This window comes from Lasioglossum baleicum, chromosome 13, assembly GCF_051020765.1.
Source record: "Lasioglossum baleicum chromosome 13, iyLasBale1, whole genome shotgun sequence".
Lineage (NCBI taxonomy): Eukaryota > Metazoa > Arthropoda > Insecta > Hymenoptera > Halictidae > Lasioglossum > Lasioglossum baleicum.
The window spans coordinates 8,069,679-8,093,410 of NC_134941.1; the positions used below are offsets into that span (position 1 = coordinate 8,069,679).

Below are 23,732 nucleotides of genomic sequence, written 5' to 3' on the forward strand. Positions count from 1 at the left end.
TCCACACTGTTCGAGCCTTTTAGAACAATACGCATCTCGCGCGTGCGAATCGTTGCAACACAATTTTCGCGGCGCGAAAAACCCGTTGCGTACACAACCTTTACTAAACAAAACGCGAGAAAAAACTAGAAGAAAACAACAACAGGAATTGGACACGGGGCGACGCAGAATGCAACAAAGTCCAGCAATTCGTGAAAAGAGAATAACGTTTAAAAGCGACCTTTCGCCGGCCGGTGATGACTTCCGATTACCACGAATCGTTCTCGAAAAATACATTTTTGCGTGTTCTGCCTCGGGGGACAATAGCGTTGGATAGCGGCGGAATAAATAGGAAAGACCGTGCATAGAAACAGCCCCATGCCGATTCGCCAAAACCGCATCGAACGCCCGGCGCGGCTCGTATTGTTGATGCACAAAATGAGAATCCGGTAGAAAAACGACGCTATCCCGGCCAGGTGAAAAGTGGTCGGCGAATAACAGTAGCCGGAAGCGGCAGTTTTTATAGAAATGATGAAATAATTTGTCTGCACCCCTGGCGAACGAAATCCCGCTGAATATTTCTGTCACGGACGCAGAATATTTTCCGCTTGTGTCTTCCCCGTTCTCTCTACCTCCAGGTGCGAATCTATAAATCTGCGGATAACTTTCTACCGTGGCGACTCATCCGAATCACGATTTACGATGAATTAACGAGGCAATTAATTCGCGCGACAAGAAGGAAAAACATTTCTCTGCTGTACGTGTGAATTGTTGCGTCCCTAGGTTGCGGAGCATCATGGGAAATTCGAATTTTGAGGGATTGTCTCGAGGTATTCATTTTGGATACATATGTATCTTCGATGTTAAAAAAGATTGTTTTCGTCTGCGGTTTGGTAGAGGACATGGAGGTCATATGAAGGTCATTCATTTCTTAAAAATGAAAACATTTTTTGTCGCACGACTTAATGCATCTTGATATTCTCTACAAGATACATTAAAAATATATGTTTCCATTTAAAAATAAGTTGACGACCTTCACATGTCCTCTACACGTCCATCAATCGAAAAAATTCCTAAATATTCGTTTCAAAAATTGATGAAAACTGAACGAATCGTACGATCACCATCTGTACAAGTATCAACACCATCCGGCTACCAAGTGTTGGCACTGAAAGTGTCAACGGAGTTCCTCGCGTCGACGTCCCCTCGAAGACGCAGCCCTCGCCCTCTATCTTGCAATTAAATCGCTCTCGGTCCGAAATCCAATTGCGCAAGATATACCGCGGCACCGGAAGTGTCTGTGGCGAAAAGTAATAAAGATAATAGAACAGTAACCGGCGAGTCGCGTCGTCGTTCGGCTCGGTTAAAAGCGCGGGGCGACAAAGGGCTTCCATAAAACTATCCCCCACCTCGAACGATTAAACTCGATTCGACCGATAATTCCCTCTTCAGGGTCCACTCGAGTTCGCGGTGTAAAGCCTGGACACAAAGCAGACCGCGTGCGCCACACCCGCCCTGCAACCCGTTTTTCGCGTCATTATATTTCTCGTAATTATCCGCGCGGGGTGGTACTCGCCCCTTGTCTCCCGAAGAGAAACGGGAATCGAAAAATAAGAGAAGGGGAACCGCAGGAGGCAAAGGAGAAAATAAAGTGAATCGTTTCATTGGTTCGTTGAAAAAAGTTTGCGGCCAGCTCATGCTCGATCCTCATCCCCGAGTAGCAACAACGGTGAACTTCACAACTGCACCCCCGAGATTTTACTACCTATTATACGTCATTAGTTTCGACGCACAGTGGTCCGGGCGGCCGATCTAGCAGTTTATTTGGTAAAAAATGACTTGTCTTATACCGGTGTTCAATAAAATTTATTTAATAAAATTTAATAAGAATTATAATTAGGACAAGCGCATTTAAAAATGAATATTTTGTGAATATGATTTTCGAACTTTTCCTTGTACGATGCCGCAAAAATCATTTCCACCTTCGTCCTTCTTCAGGAATTATTATTGTATAAAGTGTCACAGATACTTAAGTGGATATTGATGTTTATCGATCGTATATATTGCTTTTTGAATGTCCATTATCGTAAAAAACGATTAAATTAATAAGACTTATTCAAAATTGTACAAGCAATTAAAAATCAACGTTTTATGAAGATCATTATGAATTATTGTTTATTTTAAGAGTGAACATGGTTTTCAGGCAGTTCCGATAATGATACAGAAGGATATTTTACACAAAAGTTAAGCAACATTTAGCGGTCTACAAATTTCAATACAGAAAATAGTTTAAAATATGTTTATTCTATAAAAAATCAAAGTCACCTTTAACTTTTAAAGATTAATATATATTTTTGACTACAGAATATTTTTTGTAGCTGATGTCGAAACAAATTCAACGACCTACATTATTATGATATATTCATGAATTGCTAATTGCGAACACATCAAATCATAAAAACGAGCAGAATGACGTATAGGTGGTAAAAGCCTTGGGAAGGGGTTGCAATTCAAAAGTCTTACCCGCGACAATGTCCCCGGTCGTTTAAACCGGAAAATGAGCAAACACCCATCGTACACCGACGTCGTACGATGTCTGAAGTTAGACATAGATACCCGGTTTTCCACCCAATTCAAACAACCCGGAATCTTCTACAAACTAATGATTTCACCCTTGACTCAGCCACAAACTCTCATCCTCGAACTCTCATCCTCACAGAGTCGTACTCGAACCTTATCCTCGCTGCGTCATCCTCGAACTATGGCCTCGCTATACTAGCCCTTACCAATCCTGAACCTTCGCTAGTTCGCCCCGACACTTCTAGTTTAGAGTCGCGGCAATGCCTTGATATATGTGAAAACTTCGCCACCGAAATGTCACTTATATCGTGTACAGATAGTGTTCCTTGAAAGGATCCTGAATTAACAAAACGCTGGTGATCTAATTCTTTTTATGTTACATTATCTTTTTATGAAACTTCTGCTGAAGTGTTCGTGACATTTTTCTGTTTAAAGCGATACTCACCACGACACTATTCGACACTATGTTAGGTTAAGTTTTTACTGATTTATATCCATGAGAATACTGGAGGATTCACTCTAACTGTATCGCGAATTAAAGGGACAAAAAATGGTTCGAATAGAGTGATGTTTGAGCTCGTTTTAATCAGCAGAATGTCACCAATCTGTGGATACAACTTTCATAAGAAAATTAATGGAGAATAGTCTTCGTATGAATAATTACTGGCAACAAAGTAAAAAAGTTCAATCCTGGTGATGGAGAACAATCAAGTAAACCGTGCTGTTTGGCAACAATACGATATCAATTTATTAGTGGGAGTTATGCTGCCGAGGATATTGAGTATTCGGCAATGGGCGTGGAATTGCGTCGCACTTGATAATTACGAGGAGTACCACCTATAGCATCGCGGTACATTTACTAGATTATGATCTAGCCTCGCTAACGATAGCAAGGAGATTATCAAATGACTCAGCCTCTTAGATACGATGATGAGTCAAAAGTATCACCCTCCCACCACGAATAATTAATGATCCCGGTAGTACACGATCTAACTAAATTTTAATTCAATTATCTGGTGGCTCGGGAAAGGTATTATCTGTTTCCCGTAACATGCCAAAAGAAACAAGCATCCTCGTTTGTTCCGCAGTCGATACAGCATTATCTTGTTTAATTTGATTAATGTGCACACGTGCGATCACCTCCGACGTTAGAATAAAGTATGAAATGTACAAGAGCTTCGCAGAACAGCTGTCACCTAAAGTGAAATGTCGATTTTTTACAATTATTTTCCGAGCTCTTTGTCCGTTTGACTCTGCCCGGGCTGATAGACAGTCTGACAGTTCTGTCAATTCGGTCTGAGGATATATGACCGCCTCTCTTATAAACTTTTTACAACTGTATTATTTTGTCGAATTCCGGCAGCCGAAGTTTTAAGTAATAGCCTTCTCCGATGCCCAAACTGCAGATCCCTCCAGCAAAAAATTAATTTTCTATCCATCGATGCGAGTCCTCGTTTTTATTTATATTTTATGACGTACAACCCCATCCAATGGAAAATATCAAATTCGATAAAAATTTATTTCACACATTTCTCGGATTAATATTCGATTTGCATTTTTTCTGTTAGAGGTGAAAAGTTCAGGTGTGAATATAGGTAATCCTCAAAGTTGGAGCTTAAAACTGTATTTTCTCTCTGTTGTTGTGGAAGATTTAGAGACAGAAACTTTTTAAAAGACTAATCTTAAAAAAAATGTTTCCTAAAATATACCACGTTATTTTAAACATTTTTCGAATGCGTCATGAGTTGAAGTTCATCCTCCTCTGAAATTGGAAAATAGATTTCGTGCAGGAGTCCACATATTCACAGGAACGAAAATAAATTGCATAAAACGCGCAAGAGGCGTGAAAATAAAAATAGTTCATAATAAAAATTAAATTTCATGAAAAGAAAGACTGATAAAAGAAAAGGTGGAAGCTCGAACAAATCCATTGATTATAATAAATCCGAAAGCGGTGTCGATCTAATAACTTGGAAAAAAGGAAAGGGGATAAAGATTTTCTTATTTCGAAAGAAACGTGATCGTCTTATATCGGAACAAAACTGTACAGGGATAACACCATCTGTTAGCAACATACCGAGACTATTCCAATGACATAATATAACGAAAACAAAAAAAATAATAATAAAAAAAAATAGCGTGCCAGTGAATGCGAAACGCGTTCGCGAATTTGGCCAACTTTGCGCGAAGATGGACGTGTTCACGGCCCGACCCGGCCCGAGAAGTCGTTTCGTGATTTCTGTGGAATCAGTAGGTCGCGTGAACAGCGTAATATAAATTTCTCTTTCCGAATGTAAGACGCGGCTGGCCTGAAAGTTGCGTAGTTTGAAGGGAGGGACGGGGGGCTGACGCAAGTTCGCAGAGACGCGACGGCGGCGTCGGTGTCGGCGGTAGCGGCGATTCGATTAGAGTCACCGGGCGATAGTACCAACTTTGGTTACACCGTCTTCAAGTTGAATTCGCTCGAGTTTAACTTGCTCGATTATCTTTGAGGCTTGCCAAAGTGCTCCGCGGAGAAGTGAAATTTCCTGGCGATCCCCGCCGGAGCCCTGGTCCCCTACTCCAACCCCCGAATACTCTTGGAAAAGAATCGTCGCCCGGGACTATGTTTCGACAATGTCCGATCGAATTTCGATTAGTCGAACCTGTTGTGTCGTCAAGAGGAATATTTATTGCGACAGCCTTGACGCGTCTGAAAAATTTGCTATTCTAACCCCTTCAAGGACGAATGGTGTCTCTGGCTGATTGTGAGATACAAAATAACAGATATCACTAGGGATGGGATCAAGTACCTCGCAAACAGGTTCGAACTATGATAGATTGAATTCGAACTCTCTATAAGTACTGCGATAAACAGAAATAGTACTTCTAAGTATACTCGAACCTATGCCAGACAGTTTCGAATCTTTTACAAGTACTTTGGTAAACGGAAATAATACTTGCAAGTATATTCGAATCTTTGTCGAACAGATTCGAAACTTTTAGGAACATCGTACCGGAAATTTTCTGATTTTTCTAATCATAATTTTTATTACCTTTAAAATCAATTACGTTGTCCCTGGATAAGAAAAGAAATAGGATAAAACCAAGTATGGTAAAGGAAATATTATTCTTAAATAGTTACGAATTTAATAAAGAAAGTGCTTGAAACATACGATGCAGTTCTGATTTCCATGATTCGAGTACTACTTGTGAAAGATTCGATTCCGACATCGAAGTACTTATACGTATCTTTTCAAAATTTGTAAGTACTCATTCCGAGGTTCGATATCAGTTTGTATAAAATGAATACTTTTCGAATATAATCATTGAAACATTATTGCTTTTAAGTAGTAATCGAAACCCATGAAATGAAACCTGGTTATTGAAATTGACTCGGATTCGTGAGGACTAGTTATCACACAAATTTTTATGAAAGATATCAGTGACCGAAACTTGTTCATTTAAGTTGAGGATATTCGCATCTTCATACAAATATTGTAGAATAAGCATCTTGTATAAACTATCTATTTTTTATGTAAATGCGTCGAATCCGGAGTGGAATAATTATACTACTGTAAAAAGGAACATAATAGGTAAATCTGTTTGAAAGAATTCTCCGCCTGTAAAAAAATGCATCCATCCAGCTGAAATCCAGAAAATAAAATAATATTTTTCAGTGTGAACTAGATGGAATTTTCAAGCTACATTTTCTACCGAAAAGTAACATATTCTGCTATAATAAATGTACACAATATTGAATGGATAGGCTCAGGTGGTCGTGTCAGCAATCCCGCGTCGTTATTCAGAGAAAAAAAGCAATTTGTTTCAAGCGATAAGTCAACGGGATTACAAATTTCGGCGCAGCGTTGCACGCTGAAGAGAAAAATTTTCGCGTTGAGACCGAATAATCTTCTTAACAAATACCCTCGACTTTCGAGCGGATTGTGATCCGGAAAGATTAGCAGAAAACGCGGTGTGTACGAGCCGTGTAAAACGTTACTGGAAAAGCGTGCAAGCTTCTTTGTTCTACGAAAAATACGATTGCGTTACTATGCTGCTCGTATTTCCATTAGACTAGACATTGTATATGCTTCCACGGTATACATTATCGACCAAAGAAAAATCGATCTGAAATTTCAGTAATCGTGGGACAATGAATTCAGTGGCGGTATTTTTTCAAATTGGAAATAACTTTAAATAGATAAATACTTACTTATTCGTAACTGGTTAAAGGTTCTACTTTTAATTTACTGACACTATTGTACGAAATAAAATTTTCAAAAGCCCTCGAAATCAATAATTTTGTACGAAATTAAACGAAATTCAACCCTGATTCTCAATTACCGTCAGGGCCACGCCTGGAACATTTTATTTTTCGCGAAGCCGGAACCGAGTCGGAGTTTTGCATGCAAAGTTTCATTCAATTTTCGTGGTCCACATAAAACCCGGGAAACAACGTATCTCGAGCACAAGGGCGAACAGTAGGGTGGCCCTTAATTTTCAACTTTCGATTATTTTCTTTTGGGTCTGCTGAGAAATTGGAAAATCGCGAACATGTATCAGTAACCCCAATGAATATATTTAGAAAATCCAACAAATCTGCTGTAATATTTATTTTCATGGTAAAAAAAATGTTTTAACACTAACCACTACCGGTCGAATGACCGGTTACGAAGAAGAGTTTTCGTAGTAAATGATTAAATAAATATATTTAATAGCGCAGATATTATAATATGAACCGTACAACGTTCAACTAAACTTAATCTGGTTATTTTCATAGGGCAACACGTACCGGCTACTTTTAAAGCTCGTTAGGTTTATTATTAAATATTTCCTGACACTTTAAACATGCTCCAGTTTCTGGGACATCAAGGAGCATGGAAGTCAACTTTTATGGCCCATATCTCGGTAACCAATCAACATATCCAAAAAATTCAAACTGCATTCGATACAGTAAAATATACACAACTTTGCTGTATAGTAGCAAAGAAACTACTACATTTATCTTTTTTAAGATAAACATTTCCTGCTACATTAAAAATGCTTCAATTTTTAAGACATCAAGACACTTTGTCAACTGTGAGAGCCTGTATCACGGTAACCAATTGATACATTCAAAAAATTCAAACGCCATTTGTTGCATAGATGTCTGTGCAACAAATCTGCCACAGCAGCAACAATCGGAAAATTGAATTACGGCTACCATTTCGAAAAAACGCGCCCCTGTGCAGCGGACAGACTCCGACACTTGTCGCCCCGCCTCGTTTCCGCTCGCAGAGATAAAACCGGCCGGTTCGAATACATCAGACGACCTTAATTGCAAGGTGTGCAAAGTCTTATCGGCGTTTTATCCAATCCGGCTTTTTCTCGGCTTTCGTTGGCCGGTCGGAGCGCCCTCGAAACTACATGCGAAACTTACATTTATCTTCTTTCAGCGCAGCGTTCTACCGGCCTAGTCTTCAACGAGTGCTCTGTCTATTTGGGGGAGTAGTGTTTAAATTTCACGGTACAACAATATTTGCATTCTCGTGACGCAACATTGCCAGAAACAGAATAACAAACGGCGCGCTAGTGAGTCGAACGGTATTTGTTTTTTCTTGCGTAAAATTAGAACGGAAGTCGGGAAAAAATTTCTCTCTAACTTGTGTCTCTTTCGCTTAGGCGATCTTACTTAGTCTCCACGCTTTATTGATATTGAATCATAAACGATTGCTTTTCTTCTTTGTGCTTTTGATTTATAATTATTAGACCACTGATTTTAATGCAAAATAAAAATTGTCTTCAGTCTTAGCAAAATATAGGCATGCATTCGCTTCTTTTCTGAATCGTATTAATAAGTCGAAAATAATGCTACAGTGTTTGTAAATAATTCTTGGAATATTTTCACTGTTTTTTCATACTTGTATAAAATCCGCAGTCTGATTATTTAAAAAATAAACAGGTGCAATTTTAAACATTATACAGATTAAAAGTAATCGATATAAATATAATCAAATATAATAAAAGTTAATTGATTGTAAATGATTAAAGTTAACTGGAATCAATGAGCGAGAAAAAAATTCGATCTGGCTGATTTTTATACGCATAAAGATCTACAGTTTAGCAATTACAAACCCGCGTTAACGGTTATAAACAAGCCGAATCGGTTTGTTAGTAACATACGTCGCGATAAAGCAAGACGACGGGCCGCCGGAAAAACTCGGCAATTTCGAAAGCCACTCATTACCATTTAACTCCGCGGGACCGTAACAAAATTGCGTGTTTTCATTCTCCCATTAAATTAGATTTCCAGAATTTACCTCATCGTGTAATCAAGTACCACAATAACTTGTTTTGTATCCAGGGAGACGGTCGATGCTCGCGGCACGGGCGTTCTCCGGCGCTATACCGAACCAGCGTATCCAACGACCATAGAAACCCCGAAAAACGTGTTTCCGAAAAGGAAAAACAAAGTAGCCGCCGTATCCGCGAGCGCGTTAATGAACTCCTTCCCGGGAGAGCAAAAAGAGGATAACTTGGAAAACAACATAAAACGCGGTCCTTCGGCAAAAATTTCGGCCGGAGGTGGTGGAAACTTTCTGTTTCGGAGGAAGCATTGGCCTATTTAATTAAAATACGTACATTGGATACAGTAGCAAAACTCTATTCGAACAACAATTTACAATTTATTCAAATTCTTGTAACAAAATGCACACTGGAAAGGATGCAGAACGTTCAGGCTTACTTTAATATAAAATATAAAACTATATAAATATATAATATGAAAATACGAACATTTACAGTCCCAATTGGAACTATTCACACTTACGTTTCATTTAGAAAAAGATTCCCGAAAGAAAAGGTGGAAGATCAAATAAATTCGAGCGGAGAAGTCCGAAAGTAGAAAAGGGGATAGGGATTTTCTTATTTCGAATAAACATTATCGTCTTACAGTTCTTGGTCGAACTGTGTCATGTTTGAGCTCGTTTCAATCAGCACAACTTTCATAAAAAAAATAATAGAGGACATTCTTCGTATGAAACGTTATTGGCAACGAAGTAAAAAAGTTCAATCCTGGTGATGGAGAACAATCAAGTAAACCGTGCCTGTTTGGTACAATGCATAAAAATCCGCAATCTACAATAAAATAAATTTGATTTCGGTTTAAAGAAAATGAATGTACATATTCTGTTGAATATCTTGATGGCGAATCTGCCCCGATAGGGTTAATAGTGTGCACCAGCCTAATCCCATGGATTAGAGTTCCGTCGTCCGTCGAAGCGTTTTCCGCGTTTCCCCCGGTCCGTCGAGTGTTGAAACACGGATATCGAAGTGGCTCGAATATTTCCTCGATAAAGTGCGCCCGGTTAAGAATAATTGGAGAGCACTTCTCCATTCTTTCCTTTCTCTCGGTGCTGGCGCGCACTCCGTGGACCGTTATTTTTTGCGTTTACTCCTAAACGTATTCCCCAAACGGGTTTTACTCGGTCAACGGTATCGACAAGTATAAATTAAGAAACTTTATAGCCCGGGAGAAATGGTGCAGTGCGACGTCTGCGTTTGTAAATGCCCCGTCGGCATATGTATATATATGCACTATTGCACGCGGGGGTTCTCGCGAGCGCACGCCCCCGCACATATGTACTCGGGCACGTCGTACTAACGAGCCAGTAAATTCTACATGTTGGCCCCCGCTAATGATTACCTGATATCATGAGCTAATGGACGCGGCAGATGTCGTCCCGCAGCATTTTATATTTCGGACTTACATCGATCGGATGTGTCCACGTTTTATGAATCATCCGGAACGATTCTCATCCCCCAAAACGGTGCGCAGGTTGGTACGAGAGTTGTCGATTTGTTGAAAAGTACCCGGCCCAATTAACGCGATCCGATGATCCCGGATTATCGATTTAATGAACTAGGAAAATTACAGTTGTAATGCGGAAACGTTGATGGCGTATCCCACGGGAATCGATGGGCCGTTTCGAATTTTGATGGGGACACTTTTCAGCCCTGATACCCTCGGCTTGTGTGCACTCTCGAGGGTTGACGGTCGACTGCTTGGAGTTTGCTTGGAACGCAACAGCTTGGCTCTCGCCTCGTCGCGCTATGCAGCCCCGAATTAGGCTACTGTGTTTGCACGTTCGGTGCTTTGTGAATAACACTTGTTGGAAACGTCTACCGGGTGGCCCCGCTTTTATCGACGCCTGCGGTCTCTCCCGGCATTCGGAAACGGCAGAAACACCTGATGGAAGCGATTAGACTGAGGATTTCGCAATACTAATTTTGGGATAATTATCACTGCGGATCTTTGTGCAACATAAAAATCGTTATTATCATATTTAATGTAATACCTACTCATTAGCAGAACTTTTTATTTCATAAAGTAGCCAAAAAAAAAAATCGTAGATTAATTTTTAAACAGTAGGGCTAAAGGAACAGATTCAATCTCCAAATCTGTAATAAATACAATCAGAAACAAATTTTTTTATGCTTTTACGAACCATTCGTAGCATTTTAGACCAAAACGATTTCTCAATTTTTCACGATTTATATCATGCACAAATATCCTAAAAAAATAATCTACGAAAGTACATTCTTCGGGCTTTAGAATATACTATTTTTTTTAACAGAATTATTAGAGTTCAAACCGAATCGTAAATTTAGTGTTTGAATATATTTTGTACCTACTGTATGTAATGAAAATAATTTAGTTTTCTGTTTAGTATGAATGTTAAGTTACAACTTCCCTGATGCATAAGTCAATAAATGCACATGCACAAAGAACAATATTTTATTCTTTAATAAAATGGAGTTTGCATAATTTGATTATGAACGATTCAGCTTTCCATTTGCAAGGAGAATTTGCGTTCTGGGTCACAAAAGCTTCAGACTCGAAGTTCTCCCTCCCAGAAAGCAGTTCCCTTATCGAACACACTTGATCAGCTGGCTTTCCGATTGTTTTAGTCCTACAACGTAGGTTTCAGCGGTTTCACAACTCGCTGCCCTTTTTCCATTGATCGATTCCCTAGAAAAAGGCGACCTAAATGTCCATTCAGCTAAGCACTGACAGAATTCTAAAAATTCCGCTCTTGCAAAGTTTGATGAAAACTCTTCTGCAAACCTACACCCGGTACTGAAGATCGCAGTTTCAATTGCTGTAGCGCATGTTTTGTTTTCGTTTCATAAACTTCGTTGTGCGATTTCTCTTTCAAAAATAAACGCATTCCCACCGTGATTTCGTAGGATATTATTACAACGTTCTTAACGCTCAGCGTTTCACATGTTTGCTCGTGTATTTGCATCGGGAATGCTAATTTACTGTATAATACGTTTTACCAGCTTCTGGGTAATTCATTGATTTTATTTCCAGAGTCGTTTCATGGGCTCTGCATTATTTATTTCTGCGCACGAGCCGGAAAAACGATATACCGTTGGCAAAAGTTTGTAGAGCAATTGCAACTTGAATTTTTGTATGTTAAAAAATTGTTTACATGTTTATAGACAAGTAATTATTTTTAGTAATACGAAAGTGACATGATTTACTTAACTCCAATAAGACTGTGCGTATGTATTCCATACAGCTGTATATGCACAGTAACTGCACAAGTAATTGTTTAAGAAGACCGTATACTTTCCTGAAGTCATGTGAAGCAACTTTTTCCTTTACGAAAATGTTCTCCGTGGCTTCGTTCAGGAGTTATCAACGAAAAACATCAACCAATCAGAGCGCGACTACTGTGGGCGAATACCAGTTCACCACCCCACGTAGTCGAGCGTGGACTTGCCATTGGCTCAACCGGAATCCGCCAGTTGTAACCACTTTCGGATTGGTGCGTGTTATTCGTTAAGAACTCCTTAACAAAACCACGTAGTAAATTTTCGTGAAAGAAAATGTTACTTCAAACAGCCTCAGGAATCCACTCAAGAAAGTACAACTTTTTTAAGACATTCTGTGGACGAACAATTTCAATTTTGCATAGAAAGTCGCAGTCTAATTATAAAACTTCCACGTTGCAATTAATAAAAACGGTATCAAGGTATTGAAAACGAGCATCTAAGACGGGATAATCGTGCGTAGTAGCCGCACTCTGATTGAACCGTGATTTTTCAAATACCCACGGGAATCAAGATCACAGCTGTCTACATCAAAAGCAGTAGCCTAAACGCCGAAGACAGCAATCGAGGGTCGGGTTTTAAAAAATCCTTTCAAGACCTCGCGATCCGGTTACGTCGTGGAAAAAGAGGTTCCGGGGCCACACTAATTACATCATACAAAGGGAATTACTTGTTCGCAAAAAGGTCAGAATGCAGTTGGCCCCTCCCCCCCCAAAGCTTCTTACAATTCCAGCCATCCAATTAAACGGTTCGCACTGTCCCCGGCGACGTTTCCGCGTTAATTACATCCGGCCGCTCCGCTGCGGCGAACTTCCATTAAATTGAAGAATTTTTACGTTGCGACACCCTTGCAAAAACATGTTTAACACAGCACCGCTGTCTGGCAGAAGCTAGGGGTGTAGTCGTTTCTTCTCCCCGGGATGGCATTTGCAACCACGCGACCCGCTCGGCGGCCCGACGACGACGACGACAACGACGACGACGGTGTGTATCTGTCGGATCGTATGCAAATCTCTTGCGGCTTAATTACGCGAACACGCCTACTATATGAGGTTTCAGATCGTACGTAACGCGAACCGGAACCCAATATATTTCTCGGCCCGATAAGAAGAAACCCACCCCCCGCCCTGCATCCAAACCCCCTACTGTAAGCCTTACGCCGCGCAAGCGCCCCTAGGTTAGGCTACCTTCCAGCTAAACCGCTTCGTCGGGTTTGTGTTTATCTGCGGCCACTTCCACAACGGCCACCCTCAGCTTGTGGCACGCCTGGTTTACAAGTCTTTACACGACGATCGCCCCCGATCTCTGATACCCGAAACCCGATTTCCCTTCCGGCACGCTCTGATCAACCATCATCGCCACTGTTACGGACAATCAGTGTGCTAATGAACGCCCCCGACCAGATTCTCACGATAGAGAAACAGCCCGCACTTTTTGCTGTGTCTCTGGGAGTGGTTAATGGGCGCTGGAGACGCTGGGGTTTTTAGTTACCATGCTCTCGTGGATATTAGAAGAGTCGCGTCGTTACGTGTCGAGGTATCGTGGTTAGGCTTAGAGTATGATGAATACTGACATTGCCATTTTTGGGCCATTTATTTTAGTATACTTGGTCCTTAGATTTATGATTTTGTTGGACCTTATAATCTCTGTGTCTTGAATTATCTAGGTATTGTGGTTGGGCTTTAGTTATGAACCAAAGCGACGTTGCCATTTTTTCGATATTTATTTCGACCTGCACGGCCATTTATTATTCTGTTAGTCCTGTGTTTTTGGATCTTCGATTCTTGGTGGCTTGAATTGTCTAGGTAACATGGCTGGGTTTAAGGTATGATCGAAAGTGACATTGTCATTTTTGGGCCACTTATCTATTTTGGTTCTTCCATCAATGTCTATAATTATTTTTATGCTTCATAATAACATCTGATGATTGTTCCTAAATCTCGGTTATTTTTGGTCACACCCTTACAAACCACTCTTGTAACTTACTCAATTGAGAATTTTGCAATTAAACTGTAAATTTTATGCATTATACTATTATGCAGGTTTATTTTATTTTTATTCTTCTATGTACAGTCTTTGACAAAGACAATGGACCCTATCTTATTTGCATGGACATTCCCAGCAGAATATTAACATACTTTATATTCTCACAGTTACATGTTGTACACGTTGAAGAACATGTTTCTCATTATAGCTTAGCAATTTTTGTAACTGAACTTTTCTTGTTTAATTCTTACTTTTACTTAGGACTTTTATCTCTTGAATTTATATATTTTTTAACATATTTCTAAATATTTTTTAATATCGCAAGTTTGTCTATGAAATTGATCTTACTTTCTCCCTAGCTTAATTCTAGACTGATTAATGAGCATTAAAGAGTTTTGAATTCTTTTCATTGTGAAACGTCTATCCCACCTCCAAAGTTATCCGATATGTCGATATCGAACATAACTTTGCATATCTCAGAGTAATTCGGGCTCCTATTCGGTGGAAGAATATTATATTATATAGTTATATGCTCGATGGCTTATTAGGTCTTTAAACATTTTCGGGGTATATTCCAAAATATTAAAATTGCAATTGTGCACAATTGTAATTTTAAGATTAGGAAGCTATTTACAATATTTTTGATGAAAAGTCCATTTTAATGAATAAAAAATTAACTGATAAAAATAAAGTCTGCATAAAAACCTTGACTTGACACATTGAAAATGTACACAATTGTGATTTTAAGATTAGATGCTTGCAACATTCTCGATAAAAAATTGCTTTCAATAAATGAATGATATTTATTCACTAATAAATATTGCATTCCTCAATTTAAGCACGTTATGAATAATCTTATCGAGCGCAGTCGACGCGTCAATTTAAAAGAAAACGACTCTAATAAAAAAAGTGCCAAAATTTTTGTGATAATTGACTGACCAGAGAAACACATTTTGGAGCATGAATTGTAATCTATGCAAAACATTCAGATCGCAATATCGTATTTCATTCGCGCCTTATCTCGTATTTCCCTGGGAAATTAGCGAGGAACGCGAGAAAATCGTATTCTCATCGGGAGTCGGGTGGCTCGTCTCGGGGCGCATTGTATCGTTAAAATCGAAGTTCGAAGAAGGAACATCGAGCCCCGAAATTCCTCGGAAGCACCGAAAAGCCGGGGCAACAATAGCATTAATGGCTTTTTGCTTTATTAGGTGGTGAATGGAACAGGAGTCTGGATTTCGGTTAAATTACCAAACTCCCCGTGTCTGCCGCTTGAACCTGTATGCAATATGAGCTTTGGCATTGTGTATTTACGTCAGGATTTCAGTAGTTTCTGTTGTGGATGTACACACCGGCGTCGTCGTCGTTGCAGTGACGTAGTCATATTCGTAAGGTTAGTTCACCGACTGGCTGAATGGAACCGGGTTCTCGGGAACAATAAGAGTACGATGAGGCAGAGGCATTCTACTCGGAGATTGGCAAGATTGAATTATTATTCAACTTTGTGCGTGAATTATCCGCGACAATCATCGATCCTCGGCTTAAACGTTCCGGCCCAGACGACGTATACATTGGGTGTCCTTAAAACGACATAGTACAAGAATTAATTTCGTATTACATATTTATCTCGGTCTATCATGTGCAGAAAATTAATGCTGAATTAGTTTTGACTCCTTTTCGATGTTTTAAATAAAAATTATTATCTTAATATATATTAATAATGTAATTTTCTGCGGTTTATTGTTTTTCTTTTGGGGTTGCAAGTATCATGAAGTATTAAACTTCACAAATGTTTTTGAAATTTGTATTTTATTTGTCACGTTTCATACTTAATGACCTGATACTTGGATATGTGTACATAAAGGTTCTTAAAACGTACAGCATAAAAAATTGTATAGCTAATGCAATTTTGATTATTTTCACTTTTAAAAAATCACGTATGTACTTTAGATACCCATGAATGCGTGTGCAAAATCCTAATGCAGAGAGTTGAATAGTTCGGCTGAAAATAATTCCCGAAGATTGGTAAAAAATGGCACTCAAGTCTAGAATGTACAAGGGGTTGTAATAATTTGATAACCTGTATTATAATATAAGTCTAGGGTATGAAGCACGAATCTATCAATATTATAACATATTTAAATACCGATAATGATATTTGCACTTGCACAGATTGACGTGTCCTCATTGAGGAGGTATGTACATTCTAGTTTTGAGTGCCATTTTTCACCAATCTTTGGGAATTATTTTCAGACAAACTAATAATTCATGGGTATTTGAAGTGAATACATGATTGGTTTTAAGTAAAAATAATCAAAATTCCACGAGTTATAAATTTTTTTATAACATGTTATAACATGCTGTAAGTAATGATACTATTCGAATCAGACGCTAAGAAAAATAGTCCTTTGTCCTAGCTACAAAACTGCTTACCTCGCGAAGGATTCTAGACATTTCTCATTAACCTGGTCGATCGAAGGACGCCCACTACGATCGCGACTAGATCGCATACAAATAAAACCTGGATCCCAGGGATCGTCTCGCGAGACGAGAAATTCTTCGGGAAAGGTTCTCGCAGTGCAGCGGCGGCGGGACCCCGTTGCATCTTGCACCGCGGAGCGCGGGTAAAAGTTCCTCCGGTGCATTCGTATGCAGCGTCCGGCGTTTCAAATCCCGTGCTATCTAAAACGGAGTTCCTTCTCAAAATCTCGTTTCCGAAATTGGCACATTTCCTCGCGGGTTTAAGAAGAAGTAAAAAAGGATAAAGAAAAAAGAGAGAGAAAAAGAGAGAGAGAGGGAGTAGGAGAGAAGAGGAGAAACGCAACACGCTGTGCGCAAATCCACTTCGAGCTCTCAGCCGAAGGAGGGTCAAAGTGCAGCTTGCGTTGAAGCGTCGTCATCGTCGCGGATCCTGTATGTGTATGCGCGTGCATGTGAACAAATATTCTTCACAACGGTTGGAGAATATTCGGGTTAAAGCCACGGGGCCGTTCTAATTTTTTAATTTATCGAGACAATCAACAAATTAATTGTTTGCACCCCTGCGTTGTGACTCGGCATTTTCAACCTTTAGCTGTTGTATTTAGCTCAACAAAATTTCTGTAGCCCAACTTTAATTATCCCTAATAATTAAATATCAAGCTTCTTTGACTTCTTTAAATTTGGATTTAGATATATTTGAATATATGTTTGTTATTATTAGACAGGGGATCTCTTCCACGCAAAATAAATTGTAGAAAACGGGAGCCAAATAGAAATTACATTCTTACTTCTTATAATAAATATATTTTTCTGTGACTCCAACGACCCCTGTATATTACTTAAGAAAAATGGTCTTGCACATTACATCGTCATGATTACTAATCAAAGGTACTAGTACCTTCCCAAACAAGCTGAGAGAGTGCAAAATAACACATATTGTTCGATAAAGTCTCAGAAACATTACTGGTACACATATGTCCCATCAGGCCGAAAGGGTTAAAAAGGAGCGATCACGGGCCGTTCTCCTTTTATAATTAATCGCCTCGACTTCCGGTTTCGGTCCCGCTGCACCGGCCCCGGCCTGCAATACCTGGGTTAGTGCATTATCGTGTACCAAGTCTCCAGCTTTTGTCCGTCCGACGATCTGGTTACAAGTACAATCGATCAGAGCGTGAAAGAGAGAGAGAGCGAGAGAGAGAGAGAGACAGGAAGAGGTAGCAAGCACAGAGAGTGTGTGTGTCTAATTACTATAGTCTCGTAACACGGTGTTAATGATGCGGCGGAATGATATTCGGATTGCAGAATGGACGTGGCCATGAATCGTTGCATCAATGTCTGCCGGTGCAACGCACACGGCAGCCTGACGTAAACGATACACAGAGCACGGGCATTATGAGAACAACAATGGGGCTCTTGAAATGTTCCCGAACTAAAATTATTCTAACGCAGTCACGGTGCCGGACTTGTATAATACCCGTTTCGAAATAATTATTCGAGCGACCCCGTTCGCCGAGGAGTATGCACTTCGCGCGCTCCGCCAAGCAATAAGCTAATTTTTTCGTGTCCGGCGGAGCCCGCGAACATCGCCCTTCTCGGATTATTAAATTTTATGCGTTTATATAAGAGAACTATGGGTAAATCAAATTTAATACGTTTCGACCCGAGCAATTAAACGTAACTATTATTTTCTAGGATTTTATCCAAAATAAAAGTTGTCCAAATCAATTGTATTCTAACAATTTTTGAATTTCTCTAATTTTCACTGAAATAAAATAAAATCCGCAGTCCAATCGTGACTGTTAAAGGTGGAAATACATTTCTATTTATTCTTTACTTCCCAAAGTCGGTGTAGAATATTTTTACTTCGTTGAAGCAAAACGAATTGCTAAAGCTTGAACATCAGGTTGAAAATTTCCATGAAGGCAACCCCCGGAAATTTTTATCAAAATGGACACGTCACAGTTCGGTGACGTTCTTCCCGAGTGGCGGCAGGTTTAATTACATCCGTGGCTGTTAAATTCCATCGGATCAACAGAGAGTCCAAGGCTGGCAGGACGCCATAGAAGGTTAATTCGCTCTGGCGCCGAATTAATTCCTGCGTATAAATACATCTTGACTCTACGAATTTATAGTCACGTGGACACTGTCTTTTCAACGCAGCTTCTGCTGCTTCATCTCCTCCGTCTCATCTTGTCTCTCTTCCTTCCATCTTCTTCTTCTCTTTTCCTCCCGGTTTCAGTTTTCCCTTTATCCCCCATTTCTTCCATGTTAGACCGAGGGGAAGAAAAATGAAGAGCAAGCCGAAATGTGATACAGGGAACGCTCGTCTATGTGAATCTTTAATCACCCATCATCCAGCATCGTCCCATCTGAAATATAATTTTCCTGGGTTTCTCGGAGGGAGAACGTTTTTCCTGGTTGAATGAAATAATCTTAGAATGCACATTCGCGAGATTGCCGCAGTCTTCTTTAATGGACCCACTCTCGAGTATGTCTAACGAGTCGATTGTTCCGGCGATTTCATTTGTGGGACAACTGATAATTAGCCCTATGTACGAACTCTGCTGGGTTAGCTGAATATTAGATGGTTCTTTTTGTGTCGTTGCAAGCTTAATTCGTTCTCTCGAATTGACGACAATCTTCTGCGAAAGAAAGGTGATTGAATTTATACGTTTCTCAAGTATAAAATTGATGGTGGTCAAGACCATTCACAGTTTCATCAATTTTTTACGACTTTTTTCAAGATATGTCTGATAAGCAGACAGATTTTAAACAGTAAAACCACTAAACGAATTAAAAAATACTGTTTTATACATATCAACCTATTAAGCATATTAAGACAGAAAATAAATTTCTATTAGGTCGTCCCAATAGTTTCTTTCGTAATGCGTACATTTAATATTGTTACGTCACACAAGTATTAGGTTAGGTTAACCCAGACCTAACATAGTCCGTTTTATTGCCAAGTAACGAAAATTTAATAAACAGATGATCATGTTATTTGTATATATTTGTGTGATGTAACAATATTAAATGTAGGTATTGCGAAAGAAACTTTTGGGACAACCTAATATTTCAATACGGTTTGTTGCAAATCAGGTAGAAATTGTTTATCTTGCATAAAGATCTGCTGTTTACTTGTAGTCCAGTCTTTCTCGTATTCCTAAGATAACATTTTATTTATTCAATTCAATCGGTAGAAATCGTATTGATTTTAATACTCTGGGTCAAGATATACCTGGGCTCCGCCAGGTTTTATACTGGAAAAGGAAAATGTGTTTGAGAACGTGTGTGTCTCTCATTAAAATTCTTTATGATATCAAGTTAACTACTTGCTGTTTTAAAAAATTCTTATGGGGGATTTCTACAATATGAAATTGAGTGACTTGATACTCTTAGGAGGTGAAATTACACTAAAAAAGAAAAATAAAGTGTATGAGAACATGGATGTCTCTCATTAAGAATCTGTATGACATCAAGCTCACTACGTGCTGTTGTAGGAAATTATGCTAAGAAAAATGTAAAATTTTTAAGAAAATGTTGAATTGTTGCTGGAATAAATGCGATATTGGAGACTGATAAAACACATCGCGTTTCTCGTGACGAAGAGTAAAGCATTTCCGTGACTAACTCTGTACATCCGTCTCTAAATATACTTCTTTGAAACACGCCGGTCTTATTGTGCTTAGTATAAACGACACTCGGCTGCAGTGAATCATCGTGAACCTAGGAAGTGCACGAGAATCTTCAAACGTGGGTCAAACAAAACTCGAGCAGCTCAGGATTAACCGAAAGAAATTGACCTGTCTACAGCATCCAACATTATTTTACAAATCACGTTCTGGAATGAAATTGCATTATAAGACTGAAGTCTGCAATCTTATAAAACTAATAAAATGAAATGAATTTAGATTTTTATATAAAATACAAATTATCTGTGTTAATAGTAAGACACAGCAGCTACATAGACATTTATTTCTTTCTCCAATCATTAAAACCAGTAGTATACAGGGCGTCCCAAAATTCCTGAACATCCCGGAAATGGGAGGTTCCTGAGACCATTCGAAGCGATATTTTCCTTTGCAGAAATGTTATCCGCGGCATTGTTTAGGAGTTATTAACGTTCAGTTATTCAGTTATAACGTTCAGAGTTATTAATGTTCAGGAATTTTTAGATTTTTCAAAAATGTGTTCTCAAAATAATATTTATTCTAGTCAGTTTTGTCATAAATCAGTCTAATTAGAACCAGTACCAAAATCCCCTATCTAGTTTTGAAAGTCATGATCCCTAGAAAAGAGGATAGCTAGATTCTCTGAAGACCTCCCAAAGTGCAGAAAGCTGTCCACTGAATTAGTTATCCATATTTAAAATATATACATGCTATAAATGCATAAATCTCTGCAGTCTAACAATGAAGGTCTCTATAAAAGATAGTCACTCCCCGAAATTGCAGGTAGCCCGTTCGATCAGCCATCAGTGATCAGCGCCGACTGCAGCCGAGGATAATGCTGTGCCCTGGTAGCAAAGGGATGAAAGAAAATTGGTAGAAGGGATCGTGTGTGTTAGTGGTGTGCGGGGGCTAATTAGGGATCACCCGCGGCGCAGGACCGTATATAAGTTCCGACAGTGCGGGGGCGACGCGAAGGATGATGCCTGGCAGTGGTGAAACCGCGTATTAAAATTCCGGACACCTCGTGCAATACTGATCTTCGTCGGGGCGGCGCGGCGGTCTGGTACCCCAAAGGTACACGTTGGATAGGTGGCCTGGCGGAGCTTAGAGAGGTTTGCTCGCCACTGAGAGAGACAGAGGGAGATGGCGAGAGAGAAAGTGAGATAGAGAGAGGGGGGTTGCTGCACAGAGAGAAAGGAAAGGATCGAGGGAAGAGGAAGGGAAGAGGATGAAGGTGGCGAGAGATGCACCGTCGGTACTGGCAGCCGCCCGTGCCCCAAGGGATTAATCACGGGGCATTATGGCGGTGCCGGCTCAAAAGCGGCCAAGGAACGAGCAGGGCTGAGTCATAACTCAACCTCCTCAATCTCCAACCGTATCTGCTAGGACTCGCATTAATAAGAGCATAAACGCTGTATAATTTCAAAGTAGGCACTGTCGGCAACCAAAGAGCTACCCCTTCGGTACCTCTTCCGTTCCCCAACACCCCAACAGCCTTGCCACCCTTCTTCGCAGATACTCTGTCTGTACACCTTTCCACCTTATTCCTCTCGCAACACCAACGTTAGACATCCCCAATGTAGTCGACGGGGGTGGTCTGAGCTACCTACCGCCTAGCTCTACCAAGGAATAGGTATTACTGGCGGGCATTAGGGGTTCATAACCGAAGCCTTAGACCATTTGGGAACGAACCGGCAAGAATTATGCGCGGGACCCGGCTGCGGGGAGTCAACTTAACGCACCGCAGGACGCTAGGCTGCATCTTTCCTCTAATCGTGAACAGTGTCACTTCTTTAATGGGTTTATGCTATGGACAATGATTAGAATTTTCGGGTAATTAACACATATTGCTTTTTGTAAGAGGTGTCTGAATAATACGATACCTTGCTACTGGTATTTATATAGAAAAGGATACACCTTCTTTATTAAATTGAGCTTGGAATGTGTCGTCAAGGTCATCAATCTAAACAAGATTTTCGGACACGTTAAATCCTCTACAGTTTTCCATTTGACCTGCTTGTTTTTTTCTATGTTTATTTTATATATTCAATAATTCAATTCTTAATGATTCTGAACGAGCCTGTATTCTTTAAATGCATTTTATATTTTGCATTTGATCTACTCATTGTTGTTCTAAACGCATAAAGCATTTATGACCAGATTGTACAGCTCCAACAGAGTAGGGCAATAATCAACTAATATTTAAAAATGACTGACAGTCATTTTGAATGTTAGTCATAGCAAAATAGTCATTAGTCAAAACTTCTGTTTTGTTAATGTATGTTAATTGGACAATAGTGACTGATGCTAATACACTAATAAGCAATAGCTAACGATTATTTAGAGCTGTGACTAACTATTTGCCATTTAGTTATCACTAACTAATCAAAAAGTTCTGACTAATGACTAGTTTGCTGTAACTAACACTTAAAAACACCATTAGTTATTTTTAAATATTAGTTGATTATTGCCCTACTCTGATCACCATACACACATAGCAAAATTTCACAATGCAGAAGAACGTGTATCGCCTCTGATTGGATATGTATATATATGTATATCTGTCGCGAATTTTAATAATGGCTCCTCGGGCCGATCAATGGCGACAGGGCGACCGCGCGGAATTAATTAAATTTTCGAAGCTGTTTGAATTAATTAATTGCAAAAAGTTCAGTTTTCTGGATCAGCCCAAGTTAAACATCGGGGCTGATACCCCGGTGGACACTATGAGGCAAACCGGCTCCATCGCCTGCTAATTAAGCGCAAAGTTGAAACTCCAACCTATAGTACACCGTAATCTGATTATGAATTTGGTCGTGAATGCAATATTACACGGCTGCAAGGAACCTGATAAGACAACGCTTTTGTGAACTTAATCCCACGGGTTTGATCCTGAGACCAGAGAAAAACACTCGTCCACGTGTATAGGCGACGGCCGCAAAATAATTTGTTTACATCCGGGGGCTAACGAACGACGACGACCGCTTTTGATTCACGCTAATCGCCTCGTCCGGGTCACCCGGTCGTTGCCATCCGATTGTTCAGGAATAGGGAAACGTCACACACAAAAGTTCCGTAACGAGATGAACCAATTTGGCGGACGATGGAGGGGGAAAGACGCTGCGAATTTGTGCGAAGAGATTAGTTCCAAATACGTCTCTAACTATTTCAATCCTATTTTGGATCTTCTTATCCCTCATACGTTCCACAGGGTGAAAATTCATCAATTTACTATTCTTACGTACTGTAAAATAATTCATCTCTTTCTGTTTGTGTTGCGAGATGTATTTCCTTAAAGTGTGACGCTATAAACGAAATATAACTTGTTGTTTTAAAGTTTAAAATAGGAATAGGTGAAATATTATTCTAGACTTTTATACAGGGTGAGTCACCAAACGTTACCACCTCAAATATCTTTGTTGTTTCTAAAGATACGTAAAATATGGTAAGGAC

At 39.6% G+C, this 23,732-nt stretch overlaps 1 protein-coding gene across 1 annotated transcript in view; it reads left to right on the forward strand.

Moving 5' to 3' along the window:
- Nucleotides 1–23,732, forward strand: part of LOC143214746 (uncharacterized) — a 446,535-nt gene that overhangs the window by 121,110 nt on the left and 301,693 nt on the right. The gene's annotated exons all lie outside the window — the stretch shown is intronic.